General features: G+C 50.3%; 1 pseudogene; it reads right to left on the bottom strand.

The window, feature by feature from the left end:
- Positions 1-9,768: 9,768 nt before the first annotated feature.
- Positions 9,769-14,806, bottom strand: part of LOC123042256 (G-type lectin S-receptor-like serine/threonine-protein kinase B120) — a 51,349-nt pseudogene continuing 46,311 nt past the window's right edge.

A 14,806-nucleotide genomic window follows, 5' to 3' on the forward strand; every position in this document is an offset into this window, starting at 1 on the left:
ACAGATCGTTGATCCTGGGAAGTGGATATTTGTTCTTGATTGTGACCAAATTGACAGGTCGGTAATCTACAACCATCCGGTCCGTACCATCCTTCTTCTTGACGAATAGGACGGGGCAAGCCCACGGAGATGAACTAGGGCGGATGAAACCCTTTTTCAAGGACTCATCGAGTTGTTTCTTAAGCTCGGCTAGTTCTAGTGGTGCCATCTTATAGGGTCTTCTAGCAATCGGAACGGTTCCGGGATGAGGTCGATTACGAACTCAACATCCCTGTCAGGTGGAACACCTGGCAATTCCTCTGGAAAGACATCCGGGAAGTCACAGACTACCGGCACGTCCTCAAGGTCTGGCAAAGGGCTGGCGTTAAGAGAATATAATTGTCGCTTGGCTATTCGGGTCAAGACATTGACTATCTTCCCCGAAGGATGGGTGAGTTGAACAGTCCTAGAGAAGCAATCAATTTTGGCTTGATGAGCTGACATCCAGTCCATACCCAAAATGATATTAATATCTGAAGATTTAAGGGCTATCAAAGATGCGAGAAAAACAAGTCTGTCGACTTGGATTTCATTTCCATGGCTTACTCTAGAGGTTTGCCATTTGGATCCCGGAGTTTGAATTACCATAGAGGTTGGCATATCACCGAATGCGACGTTATGCAAGCGAGCATAGTTTTCAGATATAAAAGAATGAGAGGCTCCTGTATCGAAAAGAACAGATGCCGGGTGGCAATTAACAAGAAGCGTACCGAGAACGACGTTGGGATCCTCTTGAGCTTCTTCGGCAGAGATACAGTTGACATGGCCACGTGAAGCGGTGACCGGCTTGGCGTGGAATATTTTCCTGTCGGCTTGCCACGGCCAACAGCTTTAGCAGATTGGTTGGGGTTGGTCTGGGGACACTCACGCATATAGTGACCAGATTCCCCACACTTGAAACAAGTCACGGAACTGGTACGTGGAGGAGCATTATTGGTTGGACCCCCATAGGGCTTGGCCGGTGCAGACTGTTGAACAGGGCGAGGCGCCTGGAAAGATGGCCTCGGTGTGAACCTGGGTGGCAGGGCGGTGTTGGGCACCCACACGCGGCGCTTCTGAGGACCAGCACCGGATGAGGAACCCATGTCACGGCCATGCTTGCGTGTTGCGTCATAGTCAGTCTGACCAGTTTCAGCACTGATGGCTTTGTTGACAAGTTTCTGAAAAGATGTGCACTCATGCAGACGGAGGTCGCGGCGAAGCTCAGGACTAAGGCCCTTACGGAACCTTGCTTGCTTCTTGGCGTCAGTAGACACTTCCTCAGTTGCATATCGGGCGAGATTACCAAACTCCCTGCTATAGACATCCACAGAAAGTCGGCCTTGGGTGAAACTGCAAAATTCTTCACGTTTACGGTCCATGAGACCCTCCGGAATGTGATGTTCACGGAAAGCCTCGCTGAACTCAGCCCAAGTAGTGACATGGCCCGCTGGGCGCATAGCTCCATAATTCTCCCACCATAGACTGGCGGGGCCTTCAAGATGATATGCAGCAAAGGTGACCTTGTCAGCCTCCGCTACCAGCGCGGAACGCAGTTTGTGAGAGATACTGCGAAGCCAGTCATCAGCGTCGAGAGGCTCGACGGAGTGGTGGAACGTGGGTGGATGCAATTTGATAAAATCACTGAGTGACACCACGTTAGCCCTCTGATGGTGTGCTGTATTCTGTTCAATACGCTCCAACAAACGGTTTGTCTCCCGCTTGTTTCTCTCAGCTTCCATCATAACCTCGGCTAGTGAAGGAGGATGAGGCAGATTTGCATCCCTGGCTTCACTGCCTTCGGCCTGCTCTTGGGAAGCAGGGTTAGCGCGCGTGTTGACCATCCTAGGTAAACAAGACAATGATTTAGTCAGGATGGTAAAATTCCGACATAGGATACATAATGTAAGGAATAACTCGGAATGCAAGATGATCATCCGTATGACATGGTAGATACAGAAACTGCTTCTTTTATTCCATCGTCATACACACCATACAGGGTTTAGTACAAGACCAAACAAGTACTATTACGGTGAAAAGAGGATTACATCTCATCGGAGGCATTCCAAGCTCCTATACATTATTTTTCTACACCTCCGGAAAGAGTACAAACTAGGTCATATCCCACGAGTCACGCAGGACGATAGACGACACGGCTAGTGCGAACTAGTGATACTACCACTAACTCAGACCGATCCGTAGTAGTCCTCGTAGAAGTCACCTCCATAGCCTGGAAGTTCAACATGATCATCCGGAAACAGACGATCTCGCGGAGCTTGTGGACCATAGGGGCTAGGATGAGGCCTTGGACCAACAAACGGTGGCCTGCGGGGCCGCGAGGTGGGGTGATGCCTCCTACATCACGCCAAACCATCACGTCCGGCAGAGCAGATCTCACAGGATAGAGATCGCGCATATCTGAATATCCAGCTTGCACCGCCGGTGCGAACCGAGTCAAAGTGGCCCAGTGGTCAGCACGGGTATTGAAGAGCTCTAACCTTAAGGCCCGATTTTCACGGTCCTTATCCTCGAGCATCTCAGCAGTGGTGCGAGTCCGTGAATCCTCCTGAGTGGGGTCAGCATAGATAGCCTGGAGATACCCTTGTGCTCCCGGAAGTGATCCTGGCATATACCGGAAATCAGAGTCCCGAAATAAACCAGATCTGACTCGCATAATGGTCATCATAGAGTAGGCGGCGTCCTGCACAGCCATCTCAATAGTAACCCCGAGTCCATAGGAGCAGTGAAGAGGCTCGGTGGATCCAGGATAAGATGGAAATATCCTGACAGTGCAGAGATACTGGCTTTGATTAAAATCTCGGAATTGCTCTTCGACCGTGTACTCGGGATACCAGCGGTATCCAGCCTCAGTCATTACCCTGACCAACTTAGCAGTATGGCCGGGTACATCTAGGCATCGAGTCAGGCGAACCACTTGATTGAGGTCGCGAGTGGCCATCTGAAAGCACAATCATAATGCAAAGGCATTAGAATTTCTAGCAAAATTTCGGCAGCATAACAGCTGTAAATGCTCAAAAAGGATTTTGAGACATTTGACAAAGGATTTCGTACACACTCAACATCATCATATCAAAGTTCTGAAACCATTCTGGCAACATAATGTGGTAGTAGAACTGAACTAGGCTTGTAACCATCAAACTTATAAGGTACTACTGATTAGTAACACGTGATCCTGATAGAGAGAATAGATCCTAATTCCTTAACCCCCGGTGGAAGAATGGACTGACTCAGATCAGAAAGTCATAAGGTATAAGGAGTAAAAAGAGCCTTACGTTCCAACCCACAAACAATTCCCCTACATATAACTAAAGAATTTCTAGACTCAACATCGACCAGTTTGGCTTGGAGAACCTACAGGCAGTCCGGCTCTGATGCCAACGCTGTCAGGACCCCGACTCGATGTCACATCGATCTAGCCGGTAACACCTCATATCACTTTGCGGCCTCACGCACGGTATCCCCACGGGTGTCGCCTTACCTTTTCCCGGGACCGTTTGCGCCTTTTGGCTCACGTATATGATAGTGTCGCTAGCATCCATATGATAAGGAGCCCGGGCTGACATGACTAGTCGTAAACCCAAAGTGGCACAGACTTACAGGGACAGGCATCCATGACCCAGCTTCGAACGTGTCGGTCATCAGCAAGTGGGTCCGGGCTGTAGCACTGGGCTAGCAGGACTCCGGTAAACCGGGCTGTAGCGGGCTAACAGGACTCCGGTACTCAAAGCGTGACATTTCCCCGAAGGGACAGACACAGGAACGAAGAAGGACACATGCCGGCCAGCCTAAGTGTTCCAGAGCAGTAGCAAGCTACCATGGCTCAGCGGTAACACTAGGAGACATTTCCCGGTAAGAGAGGCTACTAAAGATAAACAACTAGATAGTCAGATCCCACACATACCAAGCATTTCAATCATACACACAATATGCTCGATATGCGCAAATACAACGAAGCATCACAACATGACTCTACGACACAAGTACTTTATTTAAGGCTCAGGGAGCCATACATATCATACACAAAGGTACGGGTCTCACGACCCAACATACAAGTCATACAGTCATACAAACCAGCAGCGGAAGTAACTTGTCTGAGTACAGACAACTAGTAAAATAAAAGAGGCTTGGAAAGCCTAGCTATACTACGTGGTCCTTCACAAGCTCAGGGTCACCACCTGGGTCTTTAGCCTACTCGTTGATGTCAACGTCTACATAGAACCCATCAGAAGGGGTTGCAGCGTCTTCTGTAAAAATGTAGATTATAGCAACATGAGTACAAAGGTACTCAGCAAGACTTACATCAGATCCTACATACATGCATAGTATCAAGAAGGGTTGGTGGAGTTATTGCAGCAAGCCAGCTTTGACTCTTGGCTAGGCTATCCTACGATACTCCAACTTGAAATGGTTTTGCGCACACGAGTCCACTACTCACCACTTCAATACACTACCGAGGATCCACCTCCGTCTTCCTACGGAAGAGCCATCCTCGGCACTCACACTTATCTTGAGGCTTTTAGTAGTTTCCATTTACTTGTCTATGAACTGTATAGGCAACCAAGTAGTCCTTTACCGCGGACGCGGCTATTCGAATAGATCATGTTAACCCTGCAGGGGTGTACTTCTTCATACATGTTTCCACCACTTAGCGTCTGCACACGACATGTGCTCGGCAGACTTCAAGCGAAAGCCGACGTGGGTGTAGACCACGACCTACCTAAACACTTAAGCCTCTAGTCCAGGTTTATCGCCTATTCAGGTTCCATCCGCAGGGAGTCCGGCCGAGGTTTCCCATACGGCCCCGAACGATGTGAACAGGGTTCCCGAGATACCTAACGGGTATTCGGTACACCGTGCCACGTACCTACCGCATCACAGCCCACCCCTACGGTCAGCGCTGTCCACGGCCTCCAGTAGGCTACAAACACCAGAAACTACTTGCAACTCCTGGACAGAGAGCTAGGGTGAATAAGAAGTCGAGCGGGGTCATATTTCAGGGCCCAATGCATGGTAGTAGCTGTATCTTAAATCACATATACAGATCTCAGTGCTTAAGGTCGGCTTCAATGAAACAACCCACCATGTACTCCTACATGGCCTCTCATCGATACCTTTACCAAATCGTGTTCACCACACCACTCTCATTACCGACATAATCATTTCACTCTAGCCCATCACCCAGATGAACCAGACCTGACACGACTCTAAGCATAGCAGGCATAGCAAGGTAGGAACAACACATACATAGGGCTCAATCAACTCCTACACATGCTAGTGGGTTTCATCTAGTTACTGTGGCAATGACAGGTCATGCAGAGGAAATGGGTTCAACTACCGTAGCACACAGCAGTTTGAATCGCGTTGTCTTAATGCAGTAAAAGAGAGCAGGAGCGAGAACATGGGATTGTATCGATATGATCAAATGGTTGGTTGCTTGCCTGATGGTTCGATGCACTGATATGGTTCTTCGTTAGGGTAATCACGGTACTCCTCGGAGGCAGAACCTGTCGCAAAGGACATCGATACACAAGCATCACCAAACAATGTGCAACAATATGATGCATGCATGAAACATGGCAATATGAGTGTGTTGGGCTAATGCAACTAAAACCAGAAGGGTTTGAACAAATTTGAATCAAAGATTCAAATTTCAAACTCCAAACATGGCCTTTTAAAGTGCTTTTCCTTGTTCTGCTTAAAACATCAATTTAACTTGTTTGATCATGCATGAAAATAGTACAGATGGATAGATTGGATTTTTCTGATCATTTTTCATATATAATTTGTCCAATTTGGAGTTACAGAATAAAAGTTATGAATTTTTGAAGTTTAAATAATATTCTGGAATTTCCTGATTTAATTTAAATCCAGAAAATCAATTACTGCGTCAGCCTGACGTCAGTGTGACGTCAGTGGTCAACTGAACAGGTCTGGGTCAAACCTGACAGTGGGTCCCGCATGTCAGGGTGATTATTTTAATTAAGATTTAATTAAAACTAATCCTGTATAATTAGCAGGGCTGGGCCCCACCTGTCATTGACTCAGGGGAGTCAACCAGGGCCCACCCGGGGTCAAAGTCAAAGCCAGCGACGCCGGCGGTTTAGCCGCCGGCGAGCCAGACGCGGCGGCGGGAGTGGTTTTGGCCATTTCGGCCACCAAAGGGGCCGCGGAGACCACCGGAGTGGAGCTGAGGACAAACCGCAGCTCTTGGCGGAGTCCGTTGGGGTCGGGGTGGCCGGAGTCGACGGCGGCGAGCTCGGCTGCGGCCGCCGGGGTTCGGTCGTGCACGGGAACAGGGTTGGAGCTCGAAGTCGAGCGAAGCGAGGCGCTAGGGATGCTCTACGGGGTCTTGCGAACTCGTTGGACTCGCCGGGGTGACCAAATGGTCACCGGAGTGCGTCGACGGCGAGCTCGGCGACGGCGGAGGTTCGGCCGTGGTGGGGAGGAGGCTACGGTGGGGGAACGAGGGGGAGGAGAGGGGGAAACGGTGGCGTAGCTCACCGCGGTTGCAGTGGGCGTCGAAGCGGGCTCGGGGACGCGCCGGAGACGACGAATTCGACGGCGACGATGGTCGGAGCCCGAAGAGGGGAACGGCGACGTGGCGGCGATGCAGGGCTTCCGGGGAGCTGTGGAGCGGTGGGGAGGAAGAGGGGGTCGTGGCGGAGCTTCTGAGCTAGTCGGGGGAGCGAGGGGTGGCCGGAGATGGCTGCTACGGCGAACGGCGGCGACGGTGGTGTTCGGCCGTGTGAGAGAGAGAGCGAGGAAGAGGAGGGAAGAGCTGGGAGAGAGTGAGAGAGAGCAGGGGGGATCGGGACGGCCTGCGGGAGTCGTCCACGCGGCCAGGAGCTCGTCGGCAAGCAGGAGGTGGCCGCGCGGCCGTGCGCGTGCGAGCACGCAGCAGCTTCGGGGCGAGGGGAGGAAGACGACAGAGGGCTGCAGTGGTGGGCTGGGCCGGCTGCTGGCTGGGCCGGCCAGCTGGCTGGGCCGCACAGTGGAGGAGCCCAGGTAAGCTCCTCCTGTTATATATTTTTCTGTTTTCTAATTTCTGACATTTGTTTTGATTTAAAAAAATATATTAAATCATTTATTTAACTTATGCCAATTTTTGCAGGAGCTATATATATTATTCCAGAGCTCTTTTATAAATGGCATAATATTTGGGCATATATTAATATATATAATTAATATATTTCCAATGCAAATACTTATGCATTAATTCCAAATGCCCAAAATAAATGTCCATGAGCCACTAAAAATATTGGTTTGATTTTTATCTCTGTCCAATATTTTCAGAGAGCAACATGAGCATTTTCTTGGATCCTTTTGGAGAAATTTTTATTTGGGTCATTTTCAAAATGATTTTGAGGGTTTCACAGATCCCCATTTCAAGTTTCTGATGAAGGAGTAAACATGATGCAACACTCTAATGCATGGCTAACTAGGATGTGACATCCCACCACGGCTCAGAGATGTTCACCACCATCCCATTGAGGGCCAAGGTGATCTTGTCACTGCGGGTGCAGAATCCCATGCTCAGGGCGTCGGGGAAGATCACCGTGAAGGCGTTGGCAGCGGTGGAGGTCACCTGCCAATCCCACTTGCACCTGCACAGGTGGTTGAGCTCAGCCTCGATCAGCTCCGGGATGGCGACGCCCTCGCCCACGACAATCACAAGGGCCAGGAGCGAGGGGGAGGGAGGCAGGAGCTCCGACACCTCGATGTGAAAGAAGCCCATGTCCTCGATGTCGTGGCCGTACATCATGATCTCCTCCGTCACCGGGCGTTCCGGACATAGTATCACGGGGTGACCGGCTTCCTTGCAGAGTTAGCACATCGGTGGGTTGGGGCATGCCACCTGGAAGTGACCGGTCAAGCCGCAGTTGAAGCATGGCGGACCATCGGGGGCGGGGGTGGAGCCCGAGGAAGGGGCCACCACGGCGGCGGAGGTGGCGGCGGCCGGGGGGCGAGGAGGGCCCTTCTTCTTCTTCTTCTTCTTTGCGCCCTGGCGCCCCCGGTTCCCATTGCCACCGTTCGACGGCGGGAACGCAGCTTGGGTGTGCGGGGGCTGGTAGCGACGGGCAGCCGTGGCGATGGAGTCAGTGGTTGGGGGTTGTTGACGTGGAGGGGAGGGAGACCGGTCTCGACAGCGCGACGGGGAGGAGAAGCGCCGCCGGGAAGACAGCCGGGCCTCCCCAGCCGGCGACCGGCCGCGGTCCCACGAATCCGCCCGAGGGGACGCACGGGGCTCCAGGGAGCGGGAACGGTGATCGTCATGAGCCGGAGACCATTGGGACTGGCGGGGGGAGGAGCAGCGGGAATCGCGGGCTGGGGAGCGCCGGGCCGGGCGGGAGGAGAGACGTTGCTTGAGGTCAGCCTCCCGCCGGAGGCCATCAGGGGAGAAGCGAGGCGGGTCGCGGCGGTCGTCCGTGCGGCGCTTGGGGCGGCCCACGTCGTCATCCCATTCCCGGGGCATGGCCGGCGCGGGAGGAAAGGGGGCGCGAGGGGGTCGGGAGCGCCGACAAGAGGGGGGTAGAGAGGGGCGGCGAGGGGCGCGTCAGGGAAGGGAGCTGGAGGCGCGGGGCTAGTGGAGGGTTGGCGAGGAAACCCTACCATGGGCCAAATGGTGCGCCTAGTCGGGCCAGTGCCCACCGATGGGCAAGGCTGGGCCGTGCGGGGCGAAACCAGCCCAGGTGACCGGCCCATGAAACGGCCAACGGCCCGCACCCCATCCGGCGGCCCCGCGGCCGAAGACACCGGGGTGGGCCCAATGGAGTGGGCCACGGGGCGGCCCAGTACCAACGCGGCCCGGTACGACCGACCCGGGGAAACCAGGCTGGGGGCAAGGGTTTCCCCGAGCGCTGCTGTGGTGGCCACCGGTGGGGCAGGACGGGGGCAGCGAGGCCAGGACGGGGCACAACAGCCACCAGGAGACAGGGATGAGGAGGCGCCGAACGAGGAGATGAATGGACGAAATGGGGAGCGCCTGGAGAGCACGGCCGAGAGCTCCGACACGGACGCCGACGACGGGCCAGCCAGGGCGGAGGAGGACGAAGCTGCTGCGGCCTTCTAGGAGGAGCGTGCGGAGCTGCGGTCGGCGCGGCCAGCGGCACCCCAGCCACCTGTGCGGTGACTCCGGGGGGAGCCCCAGACCCCAAGGGGGCACCTTTCACCCCCACCAGCAACGACGAGCCCGAAGGCCGGCGGCGGCACCGGTCAACCCCGTGGGCGGCCGAACTCCCACCCCTGGGAGTAAGGCCACCGGCAGAGTCGAGCCGAGGCAGCCGGACCGGAGCCTTGGGGGGGACGCAATCCCGGCATACGACGGGCGCCCCACGGTGATGTCGTCGGCCTCAGCGAGGTCCGCCCAGACCACGCGCGACGGTCCAGCAGGGGGAGTCGACGGCGGGGCAGGCGAGGGGAGCACCGGCGGGCAGGCCGCGGTCGAGGAAGGGGACGGGGGCTGGAGCGGCGGCTAAGCCGCCGTGTCGCCAGAGCCAACGGGCGTCTCCATCGCTCCGTTTTTTCCGGCATCGGCACTATACATTTAGTACAACATATTGAATTGCAGGGCAGGGTTAGGGGTGAGGGCGGTTCCCCCTCTCTTATTCACAACTTTTCTTATATAATAAACTCATACGTACAAGTTATTATAAATAACCACACACAAAATCAGTACACGGAGAGCAAGCCATAAAGTATACAATTAAGCCGTACTAAGATCTGCATATACTAACGACCATCAACTGTTGTGATACTCACTGCATTCACAGAGTTTGATGTAATCTCCCTTCCTTCTTCGTCTACACAAGTACCTAGAGCCAAATATATAGGTTGCTTTGGAGCTGGAAGCGACACGCTTTCGTTCTCTAACATAAGCATAATCGATGACATAAGTGGCCTATCCCTAGCACGGTCTTGAACACACAAGAGTCCCACATGAATACAGCGCAGAACTTCATGAAGTCGGCAACTTGCAACAAAGGAAGAGTCCACAAGTTCAATTGCATTTCCATCTTCCCACAATCTCCATGCCCGAGCAACAGAATGAGGTCAACATCAAGTTACTAACTTTTCTGCTGGGAAAGGGGTAAGGGGGAGATTGAAAATATCTTATAAACATACTTGCATAAGTGATAAGGCTAGAAAAGTTTGTTATAAGCTGAGGTGAACTGGTCTTCAAGCCACTGACAATCTCTAAGAGAAGAACACCGAAGCTATATGTGTCTGATCTTACAGAAAAAGCACCTCCCATCGCATATTCAGGCGACATGTAACCATTGTTTAAACATTAAACAAGTCAAAGGATTCCTCAAAATGAATTGTCGTGGAATTAACACTTCAGATGTCCTTAATGTCGGGACTTAGTCGCGAGGCCAACGCATCTATGTGGTAGCTTGAGAGGGGTTGATCGGGACGAGAGACGCAACACGCAAGACAAGGGTTTAGACAGCTTCAGGCCCCGGGAAACATCATCCGGTAATAACCCTACATGCTGTTTGTGGCTAGGTATCATTATGCTCATGAGAGGAGTCACCGTAAGCCGTCTCCCCCTTTGTGTCTAGCCCTAGAGATTGTTCTTGTTTCCTGTCCCTCTTGGGGAGCCTTGCCCCTCCTTATATAAGTTAGAGGGGCGCGTTATATGTGGAGTCCTAGTAGGACTAGAACTAGCCTATCTTGTACTACAAGCCGGACTCAAGTCCGGGTATTGATTCCTTGTAAGGGAGATATTCCTCACGCCTTTCCTCTTAAGCCAGCCTATCATAACGTAAGCCGGCCTTCTGGGCCTTGAGCCTCCTGGGCCCCCGGGTCTTGTCACTCCTCTGATCCGCTTGCCAGGTCACCCATAGGTCACCAGGATCGGGCGGGTCACTTAGTGTGTCGTCCAGTCATGGCGGATCATTAGTGAGTCGCCAAGTCCGGCCGAGTTATACTTCCAGCCGGGTTACACCGCGGGGTATATCCCCGACATTAGCCCCCAAGTTTAGCTTGGATTTAGCCATGGTAAACTTATGCTGCAAAATAAACACAAGAACAAATTTGATAGGTTGTGCTCTGGGTTAAGAATTCTTGTAAACCGGCACCTGAACATCCTTAAGTCCTTGTCATTTCCTTCTTCTAAAAAATCCGGGTCAATAGACCAGCTTCACAATCAATTTGATGATGTTGGTTTCTCATAGAAAAATATTGTGAAGAATAATCCACTTGAGTCGGCTTCCAAGGCGCCGGGTTAAATAATTTTGGTCTTCAAATACTCATCTGATATTCAGCCGGCTTGAAGATATAAAACTTGCCGGTTTATCATTACCAAAAACTCCGGGTTATAAAAGACTCATGACGTCGAGTCATAATTGTTGTTGACACCGGGTCATGTAATTGATCTTCCTGATTTGCTCAAAACTGATAATTTGAAGATGTTCCTCCTTATATATGCATAATACCTGTAGCCCCCAAGTCTTAAGAGGAGAACATAGTGATAGCTTAAGACTTGCTCCAATATAAGTGTTGCAACCAAAGAAGAAATCCGGTTTGTTCATCTCAATCATTAGTCATAAACTGAATATTCCACATAGGTAGCCCCCAAGTTTCGGGTTGTCATGCTTGCAGCAACCTGGGACTTGTAATTGCCTTATGCTCATAAAAACTTCAACCAGTGTAGCCTCCAAGGGTCAGGTCATTATGCAATAATGAGCAGGGACTTTATAAATATGATCATGTAGATTTGAACAGCAACGTGTAGCCCCCAAGGGCCGGCTCAGTAAGATAATATTGAGCTGGTACTTTATATATACTTCATTGAAACATCATATGATGTAATCTCCACCACGGGGCTTGAACCCACGTCCACAAGGTTAAGAGCTTTGTGCTTTACCAACTGAGTAATGGATCCTTCAATATAATGGATTTAAAACTTATGACCTTGAACTGTTAACAGGAGCAATTGGTAGCCCCCAAGGGCCGACTCATTACGATGTGATGAGTCGGGTCTTCAATAAGGTGAGCAAACAATGACTTTGCATTAGCCCCCAAGTGTCATGGTGCATGCTTGCAGCAACATGAGACTTGCATATTTGATATAATCTCAATTTGAATAATGTAGCCCCCAAGTGCCGGGTCGTAAGCCTACAGCGACTCGGGACTATTCCTTCCATTGTAGAATAAATCATATCCTTTGATAAAATAATAGCCAGTGCACTAAAGCGACTTTGAAAACCTCAATAATATTGGTTATTGATAATCACAATAGAAATCCAGCCATGTTGGCTATTCAAGATTTGAATAATATAACCCGGTATGAAAACGCTAATCATTCAATATCATCATGAAAATCCAGCCAGTTTTGGCTATTAAAATTTTTAATACCTCATCGGTTGATAAGTAAACACAGAGTTTAAATGCTCGACGGCTCTTGGCCGACGATGATTTAAGTAAACCCGGAATTTTTATAACCTGGCGGCTTATAGCCTTTGAGAAAAATCCAGAACAGATAATTATTTTGAAGCATCAAGTTTGGTAATGAGCTTGAACTTAATCATTTATATGTCATATTCCTGCAAATCCTGCAAAGAGTTTAAACAACATATGCCCTAGCGACTTAACGTCAAAAGCCAGGGCGGGTAACCACCCAAATGTAGTCTTATCCTGCACACAAGTAGATCACAAGATCCCTATGATCCTTTGAATGATACCGCCGGCTTATGTGACCCGGATAGTGAAGTTGATAACTCAACTCTGTAAGATCCGGCACATATGATATTGTAACAACTCAAATACTTGTGATTCTATAAAAACAGATAAAAATTTTGAGGCTTCAGATTCGAATACGATCAGTAAACCGTTCCAAAGGGGTTAAGCTAAGATTCAAATACGATCATATAGCCCCCAGTGGCGTTTGGCGTTGCCGATCAAAGTGGGTATCGACAGTTATGTTCTCTTTGGTTCGAATACGACCTATGTTTGAACAGGAAAACCCCCAAATGACCACTGTGATATTGAATTCGTACGGCCGGTTTACATGACATGTGTAATAAGGGTGATAATCCAATCCTTAGAAGCCAATGCTTCCATATAAATGATGGTTGTCATAAGCTGGCGACTTATAGTCAAAAGTCAGGCCGGGTTAATCATAAACACTTATATGCATGTGAGATATAATCCCCAAAAGGTCTCAAGTTAAGTAATTGTGGCTGCAATAAACTTTACCAGAGATAGAATAAAACTTTTTGAGGCTTCTGATTCGGATACGATCAGTAAACCGTTCCAAAGGGGTTAAGCTAAGATTCGAATACGATCATATAGCCCCCAGTGGCTTTGGCGATGCGATCAAGTGGGTATCGACAGCTATGTTCTCTTTGGTTCGAATACGACCTATGTTTGAACAGGAAGCCCCCAAGTGACCATAAGATTTGTTTAATGACGCTGATTCGTATACGATCCACGTCAGACCCAAAGGGGTTAAGCTATGATTCAAATATGATCAAGAAGCCCCCAAGTGGGTTTGGCAGTATGCCGATCAAGCGGGTATCGACAGCTATGTTCTCTTTGGTTTGGATACGACCTATGTTTGAACAGGAAGCCCCCAAGTGACCATAATAAGATAAGCCGTAAGGCAGGATACCTATGTTTAAACCGCGCATCATGGCAGCAAGTTCTTTTTGGCACCCTGTAATCTTTCTGAGAACTCGAACTTGCGAGAGATTAATTCTTTTGAACCGGAAGTTTAAACCGGATTTGAAAGCTTCAAAACTTTGTAAGAGATAAATTTACCTTGAGCCGGATTTTAAACCAGATATTAAGAGTGTCAGTGCTTTGCGGGAGAGAGATGTCTCTTGAACCGGATTTTAAACCGGAGTCCTTCTTTTTAAGCCAGAAATTTTCTGACGGGCTTTAAATTTTTCACCAATATAGCGGTAGCCTCTGGAACCGGGCTACCTTCCCTCGAATGACCCGGAATTCTTGAATCCATTGAAACCGGCTAATTCTGCCGAGCCATACCATTGTAGCCCCCGAGTCTCAAGATGACTCGAGGAGTTGGCTTGAGATTCTCCATAATTAACCGTGATATAGACTGGTTTGAATCCTGCATGGGACAATCTTGCAAACCAAAGTAATTGCTCTTTTGTAATATAAAATATATTGGATGGATTTCACCTGATATGTTAGGCTAGTGATTATCCACAGAAGGTTGACGTGATTGCGGCGGGTTATAAATGATCTCGTATGAACTGTGTCAGCAACTCGGCCAATGGTTCCTTCCAACTGGCTGTTTGAAGTTAACCAAACCATAGTGCCGGCGACTTGTGCACTTATCCATTGAGCCATCCAGTGCAGACGGCGGTTGATAATATATAATAATTTTCCTCCAATTTGTTGGAAGAGAAAACCGGCTTCCCAAGTAGTGACTTGCTCATACTCAATAAACAGTTCATCCAGAAAAAAAACGGCTCGGTGTGTTGATGTAGACCAAACCGCAAGAGACGGACCGTAAAAACGACCGCAACATCAAAGGCGGCTCAGACAGATGAATCAACCGTGGTGCTGTAAACCGGTGCGGGCGGGTAAGTTGTCCTCCTTGTTCTAAGCCGGCGTGGTCATAAGAGACGGCCACGGCGTTGTAAGCCGGCGCGATCGCAAGAGATGGCCACGGCGTTGTAAGCCGGCGCGGTCGCGAGAGACGGCCACGGTGTTGTAAGCCGGTGCAGGAGTCCGTTGAGTAACGACGAGCACCTGTGCCAAAAGATGTTGGCGTGTCTCCGCCTCTGCGGTATAA

This window comes from Triticum aestivum, chromosome 2B (assembly GCF_018294505.1).
Source record: "Triticum aestivum cultivar Chinese Spring chromosome 2B, IWGSC CS RefSeq v2.1, whole genome shotgun sequence".
Lineage (NCBI taxonomy): Eukaryota > Viridiplantae > Streptophyta > Magnoliopsida > Poales > Poaceae > Triticum > Triticum aestivum.